The sequence below is a fragment of the Scyliorhinus torazame genome, chromosome 6, assembly GCF_047496885.1.
Source record: "Scyliorhinus torazame isolate Kashiwa2021f chromosome 6, sScyTor2.1, whole genome shotgun sequence".
Lineage (NCBI taxonomy): Eukaryota > Metazoa > Chordata > Chondrichthyes > Carcharhiniformes > Scyliorhinidae > Scyliorhinus > Scyliorhinus torazame.
Window position 1 is genome coordinate 251,700,008 of NC_092712.1, and position 19,507 is coordinate 251,719,514.

General features: G+C 48.5%; 1 protein-coding gene across 1 annotated transcript in view; it reads left to right on the forward strand.

Annotated features, from left to right (window-relative positions):
* The window catches only part of LOC140425373 (phosphatase and actin regulator 1-like), a 628,812-nt gene that overhangs the window by 450,195 nt on the left and 159,110 nt on the right, over positions 1-19,507 (forward strand). The gene's annotated exons all lie outside the window — the stretch shown is intronic.

A 19,507-nucleotide genomic window follows, 5' to 3' on the forward strand; every position in this document is an offset into this window, starting at 1 on the left:
TTAGATTGTTTGGAGACTTGGGTGGAGAGATGGCAGATTGAGTTTAATCCGGACAAATGTGAGGTAATGCATTTTGGAAGGTCTAATGCAGGTAGGGAATATACAGTGAATGGTAGGACCCTCAAGAGTATTGAAAGTCAAAGAGATCTAGGAGTACAGGTTCACAGGTCATTGAAAGGGGCAACACAGGTGGAGAAGGTAGTCAAGAAGGCATACGGCATGCTTGCCTTCATTGGCCGGGGCATTGAGTATAAGAATTGGCAAGTCATGTTGCAGCTGTATAGAACCTTAGTTAGGCCACACTTGGAGTATCGTGTTCAATTCTGGTCGCCACACTACCAGAAGGATGTGGAGGCTTTAGAGAGGGTGCAGAAGAGATTTACCAGAATGTTGCCTGGTATGGAGGGCATTAGCTATGAGGAGCGGTTGAATAAACTCGGTTTGTTCTCACTGGAACGAAGGAGATTGAGGGGAGACCTGATAGAGGTCTACAAAATTATGAGGGGCATAGACAGAGTGGATAGTCAGAGGCTTTTCCCTAGGGTAGAGGGGTCAATTACTAGGGGGCATAGGTTTACGGTGAGAGGGGCAAGGTTTAGAGTAGATGTACGAGGCAAGTTTTTTACGCAGAGGGTAGTGGGTGCCTGGAACTCGCTACCGGAGGAGGTGGTGGAAGCAGGGACGATAGTGACATTTAAGGGGCATCTTGACAAATACATGAATAGGATGGGAATAGAGGGATACGGACCCAGGAAGTGTAGAAGATTGTAGTTTAGTCGGGCAGCATGGTCGGCACGGGCTTGGAGGTCCGAAGGGCCTGTTTCTGTGCTGTACATTTCTTTGTTCTTTGTACTTCTTCTGAGGCTGTATAAGGCTTTGGTCAGATCCCATTTGAAGTACTGTGAGCAGTGTTGGGCCCCATATCTAAGGAAGGATGTGCTGGCCTTGGAAAGAGTGCAGAGGAGGGTCACAAAAATGATCCCTTGAATGAAGAACTTGTCATATGAGGAGCGGTTGAGGACTCTGGGTCTGTACTCGTTGGAATTTAGAAGGATGAGGGGGGGGATCTTTTTGAAACTTACAGGATACTGCAAGGCCCAGATAGAGTGGATGTGGAGAGGATGTTTACACTTGTAGGAAAAACTAGAACCCAAGGCTACAGCCTCAGACTTGAGGGACGATCCTTTAAAATTGGAATGAGGAGGAATTTCTTCAGCCAGACGGTGGTGAATCTGTGGAACTCTTTGCAGCAGTAGGATGTGGAGGCCATATCACTGAGCGCCTTTAAGACAGAGATAGATAGGTTTTTGATTAGTAAGGGGATCAGGGAGAAGGCAGGAGAATGGAGATGGGAAACATGTGGTGATATGCCTATGGGCTATAACATAGATGGGTGGTGTGCGACCTCCAACCAGCAGGTGGCGTTACAGACACATCATGAAGTCTCTAGACCAAGGTCATGTGATCTGTGACTCCCATATAAGGGGAGACACATCCGGCCATCTTCAGAAGAGGATTGAGAGGGTAATAAGACATATATGAATGGTCAGTGCTAGGTGCACGTTCCAGAGGATTAATTAGCAGACTCCATGATAACATGCTCTGTATCAGATTGCTATCTTACCACACGAGACTCAATAGAAGATTCTGGTTTGGCCAAGTCAAAGTTTTTGGTGGTTTCCATCGTAAGGTATAAAGGACAAAACAACAAAACATACCAGCTTTAATTGAATGGCGGATCAGGCTCGATGGGCCGAATAGCCTAATTCTGCTCCTATGTCTTGTGGTCTTATGGTATAGTACACAGGATTTGATAGAACTTTACAGCAAAGAAACAGGCCAATCAGTCACATAAACCACTCCTACTCTACTTAATTCACCCTATTGACAAATCATTCAGTTCCTTTCTTTCTCCAGTTCTCTTTTAGCTCTCTTTGAAATGAATCTGTGCTAGGTGCCTCCATGTAGAATATGAAAAAACAAAACAAGATTTACGGTGCATGTCTGGTGAATTCTTCAAGTGACGACTACGTTGACTTCCTGTGACGACGATGTGCTGAGCAGTCGCATCAGGTGCCTCTTCTCCCATGGATCCAAAAAATAGACACTTTTTGACAAAAACTCGCCAGAAAACTCAGCAATTCATTCCCCAAATCGGGGAATAAGACGTGGAAGGAAGAAAGAGAGGAAAAAATGCCTGGAAAAAGCCAGTATGGGGGTTGACCAGAGACCAGGTGTGGAAGGGGCCAGGAACGGCAGCAATCGGACGAGCCGACCAGGACACGAGATGGCGGAGCACAAGTTTCGCCGGAGGGAGAAGGGCATGGTAGCCACGAACAAACCCCTCCCACACTGGGGGGAAGCTGGAAGGCGGCCTCTTCGAAGGCACTGAGGGAGCACCAGCTGGAAACAAAAGCGGACATTCAGGCCACAGTGAAGGACGCAGTGGCCGAAAATCTGGCTCGCCCTCAGCAGAGCGGAAAAGAGACTGGAAGCCCAAGGACTTGGAGAAAGTCACAACCGACCAGCATGATCGGATCGTGGCACTGGAGTAAGAGGTGGCGAGGTTGGTTGCGATGCAGGACAGCCTGAGAGCTAAAATCGAGGACCAGGAGAACCACTTGATGCAAAACCTGCGGATTGTGGGCCTACCGGAGTGAGTCGAGGGCAGAGACCCCACGGACTATGTGATCCAGATGCTGGGCAACCTGGTGGGAAGGGAGACTTTCCCCAACCCACCAGAAATAGACAGGGCACACCAATTGCTGCATCTGAAACCCAAAACTGGGAACAACCAAGTGCAGTAATAGCCAAACTGCACCAGTACCAGGACCAATAAAAGATCCTGCACTGGGCCAGGCAGTCCAAGAACTGCAGCTGGGAAGGACACAAAATAAGAAGAATATACCAGGACATTGGGGCTGACCTGGCCAAGCACTGGGCGGAGTTTAACAGGCGGAGGCATCACTGTACAAGAACGGCGTACGCTTTGGTATGCTGTACACAGCAAAGCTCTGGGTCACATAACAAGGCAAGGAACACTTTTTCACAGCCCCTCCCGAGGCAGACAGGTTTGTCGCAGAGTGAGGATTGGAGCAGCGACAAGGAACGGCAGCATGGCAACGAGCCAACGAGTGGGGGTGGGGAGCACCTCGCCCCCAGCCCCCAACCATACGCATCCTGAGCGACAAGCAACAAGCCACCACCTGAGAGACCACTTCGTGTGGGAGAACGGGGCCTCGTTCGAGAGTCACATTTGTGTGAACCAGTATTAAATGCCGCCTTGGCAAGGTCTCACAGGCGTAAATTCATTTTTTTATAAATGTTTTTTTATTGGGTTTTTGAACAAAGTATATTTACCGTTTTGTACACAGAATAAGAAATATATATATATAGAAGAGAAGGGCACACACAAACATACCCAAAAAAAGTATTCATAAAAAATAAAATAAAATAACTGGTAGTGTATTGTCCACCAGCTCAACAGCAGCAACTCTATACAACTGGCAAAATTATTTACAACAAATAAGTAGGCAACTGTTTGTGTGGGGGGAGGGAGCAGGGTTGGAGGTAAATATACATTTGAGTACCAGAGAAACAATTACAGAGGGCAATACTCGAATGGGTCTGGTGTTGGTGTTGTCACTTGCTTCTCCCGGACGGATTTCGCTGCCGTTGTTGTCTCGCGCTCACCTCCGCTGCAGCCGTTCCTCCCGTCTTTCACCTGTATTCTCCTTGTTCTCTGGTCCTATAGATGCCAAGTTTGTTATCGTATCCTGTGCCCTCCTTCCGGCTATACTTTCCCTGCCTCCCTCCCCACCTCGCTGGTTCTCCGCTCCTGTTCCCTGTCCCTTCCCCCTCGCCCCCCCTCTCCCCCCGCCCCCCCTGTGGTTCACCTTTCTTTCCTCTTAAGTTTAGCTGTCCCGGTCTATCTCTCCCTCTCATGCTTTGGCTCCTTTCCCCTGGTTCTTGGCTACCTGGCTATTCTTCTGCTTGTTTGTTGGCCACAAACAGGTCCCGGAACAATTGGGTGAATGGCCCCCACGTTCTGTGGAAGCCGTCGTCTGACCCTCGGATGGCGAATTTGATTTTCTCCATTTGGAGAGATTCCGAGAGGTCGGACAGCCAGTCTGCAGCTTTGGGTGGTGCTGCTGACCGCCAGCCGAACAGGATTCTATGGCGGGGGATCAGGGAGGCAAAGGCAAGGGCATCCGCCCTCCTCCCCAGGAATAGATCTGGCTGGTCTGAGACCCCGAAGGCCACCACATTCGGGCATGGCTCCACCCTCATCCCCACCACTTTGGACATTGCCTCGAAGAAGGCTGACCAGTGCCCCGCAAGTCTGAGGCAAGACCAGAACATGTGGACGTGGTTGGCCGGGCCTCCTTGGCACCGTTCACATCTATCCTCCACCTCCGGGAAGAACCTACTCATACGGGTTCTTGTTAAGTGGGCTCTATGTACCACTTTTAGCTGTGTCAGGCTGAACCTTGTGCACGTGAAGGTGGAGTTGACCCTATGAAGTGCTTCACTCCAGAGTCCCCACCCTATTTCAATCCCCAGGTCCTCCTCCCATTTCTTTCTTGTTGCGTCCAGTACGGTGTCGGCCCTTTCTACCAGCCGGTCATACATGTCGCTACAGTTTCCTTTATCTAGTATGCTTGCGTCCAGTAAATTCCAGTAATGTCTGTCGTGGCGGTTGTGGGTGCGTCCTTGTCTCCTTTCGTTGGAAGTTTTTGAGTTGTAGATACCTTAGCTCGTTCCCCCTGGCTAGCTGGAATTTCTCTGTCAGTTCATCCAGTGTTGCGATCCTGCCGTCCATGTATAGGTCCCTGACTGTCAGTGTCCCTCTGTCCTGTCCTCACCTTTTGAAGGTGGCATCAGTCAGCGCTGGTGTGAACATATGGTTGTTACAGATGGGAGCTTTGTCCGACATTTTGGTCAGGCCAAATTGCTGCCGTAGTTGGTTCCAGGATGGGAGAGTGGCTCTCACCACCGGGCTGCTGGAGTGTTTTTTGGTGGGGATGGGAGCACCACCATGGCGAGGGCCCGGAGGGAGGTCCCCATGCAGGAGACCTCTTCCGCGCACACCCACTCGGCTTCTGGCTCCTTGATCCATCCCTTTATTCGCTCGGACATCGCCGCCCAGTGGGCTAGCCCCCCGCCCCCCCCCCCCCCCCCCCCCCCGGATTTTGATTTTAGGACCTTCTTTGGGATTCTAGCATTCTTCCCCCTCTCCATATTAGGAAGGACGTGGAAGCTTTGGAACGGGTGCAGAGGAGATTTACCAAGATGTTGCCTGGTATGGAGGGAAAATCTTATGAGGAAAGGCTGATGGACTTGAGGTTGTTTTCATTAGAGAGAAGAAGGTTAAGAGGAGACTTAATAGAGGCATACAAAATGATCAGAGGGTTAGATAGGGTGGACAGTGAGAGCCTTCTCCCGCGGATGGAAATGGCTAGCACGAGGGGACATAGCCTTAAACTGAGGGGTAATAGATATAGGACAGAGGTAGGTTCTTTACGCAAAGAGTGGTGAGGCCGTGGAATGCCCTACCTGCAACAGTAGTGAACTCGCCAACATTGAGGGCATTTAAAAGTTTATTGGATAAGCATATGGATGATAATGGCATAGTGTAGGTTAGATGGCTTTTGTTTTTTGACTTCCCATGTCGGTGCAACTTCGTGGGCCGAAGGGCCTGTACTGCGCTGTATCGTTCTATGTTCATACGAACGCCATGATCAGTTTGTCCAGTGCTTTGAAAAAGGCCTTGGGGATGTAGATCGGGATGGATCTAAGTAGGAAGAGGTAATTCGGCAGTACAATCATTTTGATCGTCAGGACTCGCCCTCGCGGGAGTGTGTTCCATCTTTGCAGGTCCTTTTTTACTTCTTCCGTCAGACTGGTGAGGTTCCATTTGTGGATCCCTTTCCAGTCATGGGCTATTTGGATCCCCAGGTAGTGGGATTTGTGTTGGGCTTGTTTAAACGACAGTCCCGTTAGTGCTGCCCCCCTACTTGTGGGTGTCCCGGGAAGATTTCGCTTTTGCTCATGTTGAGTTTGTAGCCCGAGAAGGTGCCAAACTCTTTCAGGAGCGCGATTAAACCGTCCATGCTGCTTTGTGGGTCCGGAATGTAGAGGAGCAGGTCATCTGCAGAGAGTTAGACTCTGTGCTCTCTGCCACCCCTTCGGAACCCCCTTCAGTTTTTTGCTGCTCTGAGCGCGATTGCTAGGGGCTCGATTGCGAGAGCGAACAGCAGTGGGGACAGTGGGCATCCTTGTCTGGTGCCCCTGTGCAGCTGGAAGTATCAGGAGTTGGTGTTGTTAGTCCGTACGCTTTCCATGGGAGCGTTGTATAGGAGCTTTATCCAGGAGGTGAACTCAGTTCCAAGCCCGAACCACTCCAGTACCTCTATGAGGTATTTCCATTCGACTCTGTCAAAGGCCTTTTCTGCGTCTAAGGAGACGATCACCTCTGGTACTCTCTCCCCAGAGGGGGTCATTATCACGTTCAGCAGGCGCCTGATGTTCGAGGTAAGCTGTCTAACTTTGACAAAGCCCGTCTGGTCCTCTGCGACCACCTCTGATACGCAGTCTTCTAGCCTTTTGGATAGGATTTTGGCCAGTATTTTGGCATCTGCGTTCAGCAGTGAGATGGGTCTGTATGACCCACATTCTGTTGGGTCTTTGTCTTTCTTAGGTATCAACGAGATTGAGGCCTGTGCTAGCGTGGGTGGCAGTGTGCCCCTAGCTAGCGAGTCTGTGAACATCTCCCGCAGGTGCGGGGCCAGCGCCGTCGCAAATGTTTTGTAGAAGTCCGCCGTGAACCCGTCTGGTCCCGGCGCCTTCCCCTCCTGCATGGAGCTAATGCTGTCCATGATCTCTCCCAGTGTTAGTGGTGCTTCCAGGCCCTGTTTTCTGCCCTCGTCCATCACGGAACCGTTTCATCCCAGACTCCCCCAATGGGGGCTCTGAGGTGTACAGCCCTTGGTAGAAGGCCTTGAAGGTTTTGTTTCTAATGTGCCTCTGGTATACCTGATTTGTACAATTTCTCTGGTGCCTGCCTGCTTTCTCAGCTGTTGTGCCAACAGGCGGCTGGCTTTATCTCCATGTTCGTATAGGGTCCCACGTGCCTGGTGAAGTTGGTGCACTGCCTTCCTGGTGGAGAGCAGATCAGAGTTCCTTTGTAGCTCTTTCCTCTCCACCAGGAGCTCTACGGTCGGGGCCTCGGAGTATTTACGGTCTACCTCCAGTGTTTGAGTCGACCAGCTGCTGCCCAGCCGCTCTTTCCTCCCTATCTCTTGGCGCTTTGAAAGCGATGATTTCCCCTCTTAGTACGGCCTTTAGCGCTTCCCAGAACGTGGAGGGTGAGACCTCCCTTTTCTGGGGGTTCTCCATGTACTCTGCTATGGCCTGCGATACCTTTTCGTTGAAGGCCTTGTCAACTAGTAGGGCAATGTCCAACCTCCATGTGGGGCGTTGGGCCGTGCCCGCCTGCAGCCTCACATCCATGTAGTGTGGGGCATGGTCTGATATCACAATTGCGGAGCATTCCACTTTGTCTATCCCCGGAGGCACCGTTTTCTCCACCACAAATAAGTCAATTCTGGTGTATATGTTGTGTACTGGGGAAAAGAAGAACTCCTCCCCTGGGTGGGCAAACCTCCAGGGGTCCACCGCTCCCATCTGTTCCATAAAGTGACCGAGTTCCCTTGCCATGCTTGAGGTTTTCCCCGTTTTGGGGTTTGATCTGTCAGTCGTTGGATCCTGTACACAGTTCAAGTCCCCCTCCATGATTAGTCAGTGCATCGCTATGTCAGGGATTTCTGCCATGGTCTCCTTGATGAAGCTCGTGTCGTCCCAGTTGGGTGTGTACACGTGAAATAGTACTACCGGTGCCCCATCCAGGGCCCCCCTGATTGGGACGTACCCTACCCCTGGGTCCGTAACCGTCTTTGTTGCCCTAAACATCGTCCTCTTGCTGATCAGTTTTGCTACCCCTCTGGCCCTCCTCCCATAGCAGGAATGATAGGTTTGTCGCACCCATCCCTTTCTTACCCGCAGTCGGTCCTGCTCTCTCAGGTGTGTCTCTTGGAGGAACACTATGTCGGCTTTCATATTTCTTAGGTGGGGAGGACTCTGGATCTTTTCATTGGGCCGTAGAGTCCCCTGACGTTCCAGGTGACTATCCTTTTCTGTCCCCTGCTCCTGTGGGATTAACCATACTTACCTGGTGGACCTCCGGGGCATGCCCTCCGGGGTTTCCCTTTGTTAGGGGGCAGTCCAGGATGGCCGCTGTCACTGCTCTCTCCATGCGGTCGGGTCCCTGCGCTCTGGAGTTTCCCTTTGTCCAGGAGGCACCCGACATGGCTGCCCACTGTGCGTCCACCACGCGGGTAGTTCCCTGCATTCTGGGGTCTCCCTTTGCCCAGAGACCATACTGGGTGGATGCTTGCAGCGATTTCTTGTTTCGAGCCCTTGGTTGTGGCACTTTGTAGCCCTATTGCAATTCCTTTTCTAGCCTTGTTTGTCCCTGTGCCCCCCCCCCCCCGATCTCTCCCTTTCCCCCCTTTTTCCCCCCACTCCCTTATACCCCTCCTTTGTCCCTCTTTCCCCTGTTCCTATCCCCGTTTGCTTCCCGCCTCTGCTGAGCGGTCCCCCCTGCCCCCTGCGTGGCACCTTCCCCCCCCTGTTGGGGGCGTGCTGTCGCCCTGCTCTGTTGCATGTCCCCGGCGCTAGCTTTCCTGTTGGTGCGGTGGCGCCCCTCTCAGGAGTTACTGTCTCGCTTTTCCCTTGCCCGGCCTCTGCAGTTTTCTGCCATCCTACTGTAGCCTTTTTTTATCTGCTATAAATATGGCAGTCAATAAGGTTGCCCTTCTTTCTTTAGATATTGATACTATATTGCTTTCAGAGTCGCCAGATATCAAATGATACCACCACAAAGTTCAACCGGATATCGATCAAAGAGCCAAACAACCAGTTAGTTAGTTCAAGATCAATGGTACTTTATTTACTATTTACACACAAGATTAACTTACACATGCAACATAAACACTACTAGTTAAACTACACCTAACTATGACAACCTGACTTAACTTCAGGCACCCGGCGTAGGTCAGAGGAACAGTGGCCTTTGTTTGAATCTGAATCTACTGGGTCTGGAGAAGTAACTGCTGTTCAGCTGGATTCATCCGTCTGGTAGCGGGCGTTGAACTTGAACTTGCTTCTGGTCGCGATGCTGCACTTGGAGATGGACATTGCCGGAGCGCCAGGTCCAAAAGAGATTGAACACATGGCAGTGTCTCTCTTTACCCTTGGGGGGTTTCGCGCTCTTTTGGGCGGTCCTTAGATTTGGACCCAATTAATTGGGCAGTTCTCAATCACTGCCTTCGACCTGAGCCAATAAAGGGGTGGGTGCCTTGATGGCTGGGCGTGTCCTAAGCTGTCATTGACCTTGCTGTTTATGCTTCCTGAGTAAAGGGAGTGGCGCCGAAATGTCTGGACTTGTATTGGTTACCTAAGTATCAATCCTTTGTCTTACGGAGATGGGCCATTAAAATGCTAATCGGTTGGGGGTTTCGATGCTGTCTGGATTCTTTGCTCACAAATATACATTCAGGCTCTGTGCCTGCCTGAATCTTACATTGTCCACATTTCCCTTTAGGCTTTGCGAACGTCCATGTTTCTTGTTGTAAGTGGCCATCCCAGATGGCTACAATCCGTCCTCTTGATCCTGATCGCGAAGCCTGATGGATCACACTACTGAATCTTCTTCTGTTCTCTGATGTGCCGGGTGCCCTTAATCAAGGACAGGTTCTATACTACTCTGTCCTATGGATTGGAACATTTACCTAAGTTTTTCCTTCATACAACACACATCTATAAAAATTCTAAGGGGGCACTATAACATTCAATCATACATTTCAATTTCTTTACACAAAGGGAACCTCTAACTGTCCTTACCTAAACTACACTTATGCTGCTAGCTAATAACCAGAGAAATTACATTACAGTACAAAATAAACAATAGCAGCATCACATTTCTACTTAACACTTATGCCATTTACAGAGAAAGTAACTTTATTAAAAACCGTGGAATTTATTAGGGAGGAAAAAGGTTCAAAAAGAGTGTGGAGTCTGTTGAAGTCCGAGAAAAAGGGCCCTGAGTGTGTATACTGGAGGGCGGGAGGCTCTCCTTCGCCATTCCCAAAGTCTGAATGTCTGGACGACACTGCAAAGTATTGCTATAATCAATAGGGCTTCTACCATGTACGAAAGGGAATACCACTTTATGATATTATCGTACCATGTCGGGGTATCGGTGGCTGTTTCTATGTGTGGTGTAGTGTCCGGGCTTGGGGTATCGTGTTGGGTGGTCGTGTTTATGGCCTGCGTGGTGAAGGATATAGGGGCTGATAACGCGCGCAACTGTCGTGATCCAATGACGATCATGATGCAGGTCATCAAGTCCATCTTCATTTTGTCTTTGTCTTCCTCTGTCTTCTGGTATATTCGTATATTCCTGGGGGTAAAAGCATAATATCTGTTATTATCTTGTTGTTTAATATCTCGTTTGTCTGTATGTTTCTCCTTAACGTCAATTTCCCATTTAGAATAGTCACCATATGTGACTCACTCATTTCTTTTTTTAAACCAACCATTTGGGAGACAAGACATCCGAGAAAAAGTTGTGTCACAGTGCAAGCACTCTCGCAGCCTGTGTTTGATGGGCTGAGTGGGCAGACAATTTCTCCGTCCAGTGTTGAGGTAGTTTTTTTCTGGCAGCAAACTTGTTTCAACCAAGTGTTTGAACGTGTAAATAGCAGGTGGGGGTTAGCAACCGAAGGGTCGCAGGAAAGCAAACAAAAATTGTGGCAAAGTGAATTCTTTAAACCACATTTTTAAAAGAACAGTAAAAGAGTTTTGAAAAGGACTTTCCGAATGGGGTGTGTATGAGTAGGGCAAGAAAGGGTGGAATCCCCGGGTAGAGCGGTGATCAGTGCTCCACTATCCGAGCTTGGCTGGCCAAATACATAGGGTCCTCAGGCAGGGTGGGGATCAGTGCTGTTACTCCGCTGCCTGGGTGACCTTTCAAGAACGGTAAGAATTTGAATATCTATGGACTTCCGACAAACTTGTTCCTTTAACTACCATTGTGGCGGCAAAAGAGTAGGTATAACTGTATCAAGAAATTTGGTCTGAGATCGACACACAAAGTCGTACCAGAGAGAAACATTCAACATTAAAAAACAAAGTAAAGAAAGAAAGCGGGCAAGCTCCATCAGGGAATAGGACACCGTAAATCTCAAGCGGTTCCTTTCTCTCATCATCTGGACACATCAGGGTTCCATTCCAAAAAGGGTCGTAAAGGGATTAGCATGGTGGGAGTCAGACTCTGAGTCATCACCATCTCACGGTTGCCAAACTCGTGACTGGAGTTTCTGTGCCAAGGTGGCCTTGGCCGATGTGGGATCCATCTCGTTGTTTCTTATCAGTCGATAAGAATTGTCGCGGTGCCATTGTTTCTCATCTTGTAGGGCAGTAACCGCAAGGGGGGGGATCGCTATCGTCGGACTGTGGGTCAGGTTCTGGTAGTGGCAAATAAATTGTCCCTGAGGGGCCTAACATATAGTGGTCAGTGTCACTGGGGCTGCAGTGACTGGAGCCTGGTCTGCTTTTCCATTGATCGGGAATTTCAAGTACGTCTGCTGTGCTGTCGCTGTCGCTATCGCTAGTGGCCGAATCAAGTGTGAGGCTGAAATTTGTCTCTGGCGGCGGAGTCGAGGTCATGTCTGTGGACATGCTGTCCTGGCTGGGGGAGTGTTGGATTAGGTTGCCAGTGGGCGGGTCGTAGTCGTCTGCTATTGCCAGTGAAATGTGGTGTGAGTGGCTGCCCTAAGTTCCATAAACCTTAAGTTGGTTTATGTGGAACCATCCTGACTTTCCATTTGGATACGTGATCTTGTAAACTGAGGGGCTTACTTTATCAGAAATTGAGTAGGGTCCTGTAAATTTGGGGGAGAGGAATGAACTCGGATTGTACAGGGAGTCCATGACTTGCTGTCCGACTGTGTACTCTACCGGGTGTACTGTTTTATCAAAGCAGGCCTTACTCTGCTTTTTCCTAGCGCCTCCTCGAACAGCTGCAGCGAGCTGTGCTGCTTTAATCTTCTCCATTATTTGTTGGACCGCTTTTTCATGGGTAAGGGCGGTGACTGTGGGGCTGGCCAAATCAAGTCCAAATAAATACTCGGTACCCTTCATGTGTCATGAGGGCGTGGGGGGTGTATCCTGTCGAACTCGACACCGTGTTTCTAATAAACATCAGTGTAAATGGGAGAACTGTGTCCCATGTCATGTTGTGCTGTTGCACCATCTTCCTAAGTGTTGCCTTTAGGGTTCGCTTCATGCGTTCCACAATGCCGCTGGATTGTGGGTGATAGGCAATGTGAAACTTCTAAATTGTTAGGTCGTTTTTCATTACTCTTCCTGTGAAGTGCGAACCTTGGTCCAACTCAATACTACGGGGGAGTCCCCATTTAGTAAATATCTGCTGGGTTAGAATTTTTGCTGTCACTTTCGCCGTGTTTGTCCTGGAAGGAAATGCTTCCACCCATTTTGTGAAGGTGTCGATCACGACAAACATATATTTAAATCCATTTCTGCAGGGTGGGAGGGGACCAATGTAATCTAATTGCAAGTTCGTCCATGGGCCATTAACAAGGCGGGTGTGTCTTAGCTGACCTTTCTTTGCATATCTCTCTGGGTTGTTCTGGGTGCAAATGAAACAATTTTCAATGTAGTGGGTTGCATCAATTTTTAAAACGGGCCACCAGCAGAGAGGTCTGAGGTGGGCAAGGGTGGATTCTATCCCTTGGTGTCCGTGTCCATCATGGAATTGACAAATAATCTGGTTCCTGTCCTGGGTGGGGACCACATAAATACCATCCTTTCTTATGATTCCCCCGTGTACCGTAAAAGTGTCTTTGAACCTATCATAGGGAGCTGGGAAGTCTCCTTTAAAAATTTCTTTAAGCGTGTCGTCTTCCTTTTGTGCTTGTGCCAAATCTTGAATATTGGTCTGTGAGACCTGGACCACGTGTACTGGGGCACTCTCGGGGGGTTGCCAAAAGTGGCCATGTCATGAGCCTGCTTTTGCTAGGGCATCTGCTTTTATGTTACTGGGTGGGGAGGAACAATGATGGCTTCTAACTTTTATGATGCCATATTTGCGGTCTTTAGCTTCCTTGAGAATGTGTTTTAGTAATGGCGCTGTGGGTAGGGGTTTTCCGTCGGCGGATATAAATCCTCTAGATTCCCACAGGGGCAAGAATTCTGTCACGCTGTTGCAAACATATAAGCTGTCGCTGGCTTTGAAAGCAGACCAGGCCGGCAGCACGGTTCAATTCCCGTATCAGCCTACCCGAACAGGCGCCGGAATGTGGCGACTAGGGGCTTTTCACAGTAACTTAATTTGAAGCCTACTTGTGACAATAAGCAATTTTCATTTCATTATATGTCTGCTGGGGTCGGGAATGAATCGGGGTGCTGAACAATGTAAGCAATGGCTGCTAACTCGGCTGCCTGCGAACCTAAATGTCCTGGCAACTTTAACGATATCTCCTCTAATGCGCGTCCCTTCGCTTCCTCTACATAAATGCCACATCCTGTAATCCTTTTTCCATTTAGAATGGTGGAGGAGCCATCTACATAAATCTTTAGAGCTTTATCTGTGGGCTGGGTTCTCTGTAGTCTGATGCCTGTCTTTGTCGGTAACAATTTGGGAATAAAGGGTCCTGTGTTGTGCTTGGCTGCAATGATTTGCAATGGGTTGTAAAAATGACCGGAGTGCTGTATCATTATGGGGCAAGTGCAATTTAACAATTGAATCGATACGTTTCGGCTCTATCTCACGCTTACCATGGGCGACTTGATAGAGGTTTATAAGATGATCAGGGGAATAGATAGAGTAGACAGTCAGAGACTTTTTCCCCGGGTGGAACAAACCATTACAAGGTTTGTTCCTTGGTGGAATGGTGGAATATATAGGGGGGGGATGTCAGAGGTAGGTTCATTACCCAGAGAGTAGTGGGGGCATGGAATGCACTGCCTGTGGAAGTAGTTGAGTCGGAAACATTAGGGACCTTCAAGCAGCTATTGGATAGGTACATGGATTACGGTTAAATGATATAGTGTAGATGTATTTGTTCTTAAGGGCAGCACGGTAGCATTGTGGATAGAACAATTGCTTCACAGCTCCAGGGTCCCAGGTTTGATTCCGGCTTGGGTCACTGTCTGTGCGTAGTCTGCACATCCTCCCCGTGTCTGCGTGGGTTTCCTCCGGGTGCTCCGGTTTCCTCCCACAGTCCAAAGATGTGCAGGTTAGGTGGATTGGCCATGATAAATTGCCCTTAGTGTCCAAATTTGCCCTTCGTGTTGGGTGGAGGTGTTGACTTTGGGTAGGGTGTTCTTTCCAAGAGCTGGTGCAGACTCAATGGGCCGAATGGCCTCCTTCTGCACTGTAAATTCAATGATAATCTATGATTAATCTAGGACAAAGGTTCGGCACAACATCGTGGGCCGAAGGACCTGTTCTGTGCTGCATTTTTCTATGTTCTATGTTCTATGTTATAACCGTACCTAATTAAGTGACCTTTTCTTTGAGATTTTGGGCTTTTTGGGGTTTGATTTTACATCCAATTTCTTTTAGGAGACCTAATAGTTCAGCAAGAAGCGAAATGTGCTCTTCCTTGATGTCAGTCTGTAGGAGCAAGTCGTCCGCATACTGAATGAGGCATTCGGGTCGGGAAAATTTTGCTAATCCGTTCGCCATTTGTCTGTGAAAAATGGAGGGGGGTTGTGGAAGCCTTATACTGTCAGTGGAAGGTGAACGCAAATTTATATTGGCACACTTTATACAGTGGAATGGATCAAAAGCCATTGCTAATGTCCAGAACCGTGAAAATGTTTGACTGAAGTCCCTGCTTTAACCTGGTCTCAGGACTCATGGCAATGGTGGGGGCTGCTAACGGAGTTACTTTGTTTAAATTTCCATAATCGATGGTCAGTCGCCATGAACCATCTGGTTTTCTTACGGGCCAAATTGGGGCATTGTTCGTTGAGGCTACGGGCCGAATTATACCTTGATCCAATAAACTTTGAATCACCTTAGCTATTTCTCCCTCGGCTTGCTGTGGAAAACCGTATTGTTTCTGGGGCTTGGGATCAGGACCTGTAATGGTGACCATTCCTGGAATTTTACCGCAATCGTGCTTGTGCTGGGCAAAAGATGCTTTGTGTCTCTTCAAGACTTCCCGAACTGTTTTGTCCTTACTAATGGTTTGTGGATCAAACCAGTAATCTCCCACTGAGTTAATCCTGTGTTCGTTGTCTCCTACTGTGAGCGTGGCGGGAGCTAGTGCTGCTCTAGCCATTTTCCACACGCATTTATTTACGGGGTCAAAAGAAAGGTTGTGTGAGCTCATAAAATCTATCCCCAAGATGTGCTCTGCTGTCTGGGGTAAATCTACCAAAACGACTGAGTGCTTAGTCCTAATGTTACCGATCTGAATATCCACAGGGGCCGTAATGTGTCCCTGCTGGGGGTGTCCTGTAAATCCACTAAGAGTGATAGTGTCTGTAGTGGGCCATATATCTCGCTGGTATATCGTGGAGGAGTTTAACGTGGTTCGGGACCCTCCTGTGTCCCAAAGGAATTCTACTGGTTGTCCCCGGACTGTGCCTGTGACTACCGGTCTTCCGAACTTGTCCCAAAGCGTGTCACAGACCCAAGTTGGTGAGTCCAAACACCGTCAAATTGTCTGAACGGGCGCTAACGCTGTGGATAGGCCTGGCATTGTTTCTACATGGGGCATTTGTGGGCTGATTCCGTTGCTGTTTTGGGGGGGCATTGCATTCTTGGGCGTAATGTCCCTCGTGTCCACAATTGTAGCATTCCTGTGCTTTATAGTGCTGCGCGTTATTTCTACGTTCATTTGCCCATGCGGGGTGTTGATGTGTCCTTACTGGATACATGTTCACGTCTACTTTCTCCTGCTCTGCCTTGTTATGTAAGGATTGTTCCCAAGCTCTAGATAGTCTCTATGTTTATCGTCAAAAAATTGGCAGCATGCCAACCCTACTTGGAGACATGCCAACCCTACGTCATCAATATGAGCCGTAAATGACGTATCGTGGGAACCGGATGTGATGTAATGTGGGAATTGTACATTGGACCGGATATGATGTCTAGTCAACACCGGATATGACGGTTAGTCACGCCTTCTTCAATAATTGACAGGGTGGTGGTGGTGAGAGATAGGTCCTGGTCTTCCCCTTATCTGATGGCGGGCTGGCAGATGCTTATCAGATGGGCGGGCTGGCAACCATACAATTTCAATGACCTACATATGTGGACCAATCAGGGCCATGTCAAATAAAACCTCCCACTTATCTAATTTATTGTTTGAGTACAGAGTTAATATTCAATTAACCAGATAACAGTTATCTTTTTTTTAAGTTCATGGTTAAATATTTAAGCCAATGACGCACATACTAACTTACAGATGTCAACCAATCACAATGTTAGCAAATTGTCCTCCTACTTTTATCATATAAATGAGCACGGTTTTCCCTCCATAATTCACAATGCCTGGTGCGGAACTGATCATTGCATTAACTACTGCTGCAATTCAACTCACCATCACTATAATTGTAGCTATTACGACTTCTGTGAAGAAAAGAAGGCTTCGCAAATCCATCAAAAGCAAGGAATAAAGAAGATAATCTAGCAGTAAGTAATGTCTTCACAAGGAAGAGCCTTTGTAGTTCAACTAGGTTCCATTGACTTTGTTACAAAAATTATGAATCAAATGCAGCAGAGTTCCTGCTGGACTAAGTGCTTGGAACATTGTGTTGGTATAATTACTGAACCTGAAATGCAAGTTAACGGTCCAGTATTGCAGTTTGCTCATGGAAAGATGCTTCAATGGTTATACTCGCAAGCTACAAGAAGTATCTTTACATCGGGATGGGTTTTGCAGACTGAAATGTCTACTAATGGTGTTCATTGTCACTTGATCTGCGATCAAATGGACAGTAATACTGCTAAAAGAGTGATGAAATTGTTTGAAATGTTCAGCAATTCTGATCAAGGCACTCAACTAAAGAATAAAAGTTTGAAGTGTCTTGAATACAAACATCCAAATGGACGAACGTATCAAAGGAACATTAACGTAATGTCATTTGTGACTAATTACTTGCAAAAGAAAGTCCCTGGGACTATTGCAGTTAATGGAACAAACAAGACATATTATGCTGTCAGAGCGAATAAGATACCAACTATTGAGCAAATGATTGACAATGGATTCTGGAAACAGACAATGAATGATGACTTGGAAAACACCCCATATGATGATGGCTTCATAGCAGAGTTAAATTTACCAACATCAAAAAGTGCTGAGAAGTTGAAACTTTTAGTCGAATTCTGTTCAAAGAATGACATTTTGACAAAAGAAACCTTCATGACAAAAGCTCCTAATGACTATTTAAATTTATCATGTATGAATCATGGACAATTAAAGATTACTGGGTCTGGAGAAGTAACTGCTGCTCAGTTGGGCTCATCCTTCTGGTAGCGAGCGTTGAACTTGAACTTGCTTCTGGTCGCGATGCTGCGATTGGAGATGGACGTTGACGGAGCACCAGGTCCAAAAGAGATCGAACACCTGGCAGTGTCTCTCTTTATCCTTGGGGGTTTTGTGCTCTTTTGGGCGGTCCTTAGGTTAGGACCCAATTAATTGGGCAGTTCTCGATCACTGCCTTCGATCTGAGCCAATAAAGGGGCGGGTGCCTTGATGGCTGGGCGTGTCCTAAGCTGTCATTGACCTTGCTGTTTATGCTTCCTGAGTAAAGGGAGTGGCGCCGAAATGTCTGGACTTGTATTGGTTACCTGAGTATCAATCCTTTGTCTTACGGAGATGGGCCATTAAAATGCTAATCGGTTGGGGGTTTCGATGCTGTCTGGATTCTTTGCTCACAAATATACATTCAGGCTCTGTGCCTGCCTGAATCTCACATTGTCCACATTTCCCTTTAGGCTTTGCGAACGTCCATGTTTCTTGTTGTAAGTGGCCATCCCAGATGGCTACACGACCCTGCACTCCTCTCGCTTGCTCTCCCTTCTCCGCTACTCTTGTTTCCTCTTGCTGGGGCCTGGCTCCCACCTGAAGCGGTCCCTCGGGTAGTGGTTTGCTTTTTGTTCAGACTGCGCTCGCCGTGAGGGTGGGGGGGCCTGGCATTGCCTCACCCCTCCCCCCGTCGGCGTGTTGTTGCCCCTTGCCAGGGGCCCCTTATTTCTACCCTCGCTGTTGGTTTTCCAGCCCGTGTTCCTCGACAAACTTGTTTGCTTCGGCGGGGGCTGTGAAGAAGTATTCGCTTTCTTGGTATGTGACCCAGAGTTTCACTGGGTACAGCATACCAAAACGCACTTCGTTCTTGTGAAGAGCTGCTTTCGCTCTATTGAATTCGGCCCGTCTCCTGGCTAGGTCTGTCCCAATGTCCTCGTAAACTCTAATGAAGTGTCCTTCCCATTTGCAGGTTCTGTTTTGCCTGGCCCAGCGCAGGATTGTTTCCCTGTCTTGATACCGGTGCAGTTTAGCTATAACTGCCCTCGGGTGGTCCCCTGCCCTGGGCTTCGGGCGCAGTGACCGGTGTGCTCTGTCCATTTCTGGTGGGTTGGGGAGTTTTCCTCCCCACTAAGTTGCCCAGCATCTCGGCCACATATGCCGTGGGGTTTCTACCCTTGATCACCTCTGGTAGGCGTACTATCCTGACATTTTGCCTTCTCTAGCGGTTTTCCTGATCGTCCACTCTGCCCTTCAGGCTCCCCTGCGTTGTGCCCAGTCTCGCCACCTCCTTCTCCAGGGCTGTGATCCGGTTGCTCATGTCAGTCACGGCTTTTTACAGCTCCTTAATGATCGCCTCTTGGGCTTCCAGTTTCTCCTCTTGGGCTTCCAGTTTCTCCTCTTGGGTTTCCAGTTACTCCTCTGCTCTGCCCAGGGCGAGCTGCACCTCCGCCAGGGCCTTGGCCCTTGCTGCCTGCACTGCGACCTCTGTGTCCGCTCTGGCCTCTGCCTTGTTTTCCTGCTGATGTTCCCTCAGCACCTCAGCAAAGGCTACCTTCCAGTTCCTCCCTGGCCCAGGGGGAAAATGCTCCTGTCTGCCCAGTTCTTTTTGTTGTGGTGAACCTTCCGTTCCGCCGCTTCGTGCGCTGATTAACTCATCTGAACGGGCTCGCACATTGCCCCGCCTGCTTTTGTTGCCCTTTCTCCCTCTGCTTTGGCTCCCTCCTAGCATTTTTTCCCCCATTTTTTCCCCCTCCCCTTTTTTCCCCCCCCCTTTTCCCATCCCTTCTCTCTACCACTATTTTTTTTACAAAATTCTTTTCAAGAAAATTTGTTGTTTTTTAAAAAAGTGAAAACATTTCTTTCTCTTTAAAACTTTTCTT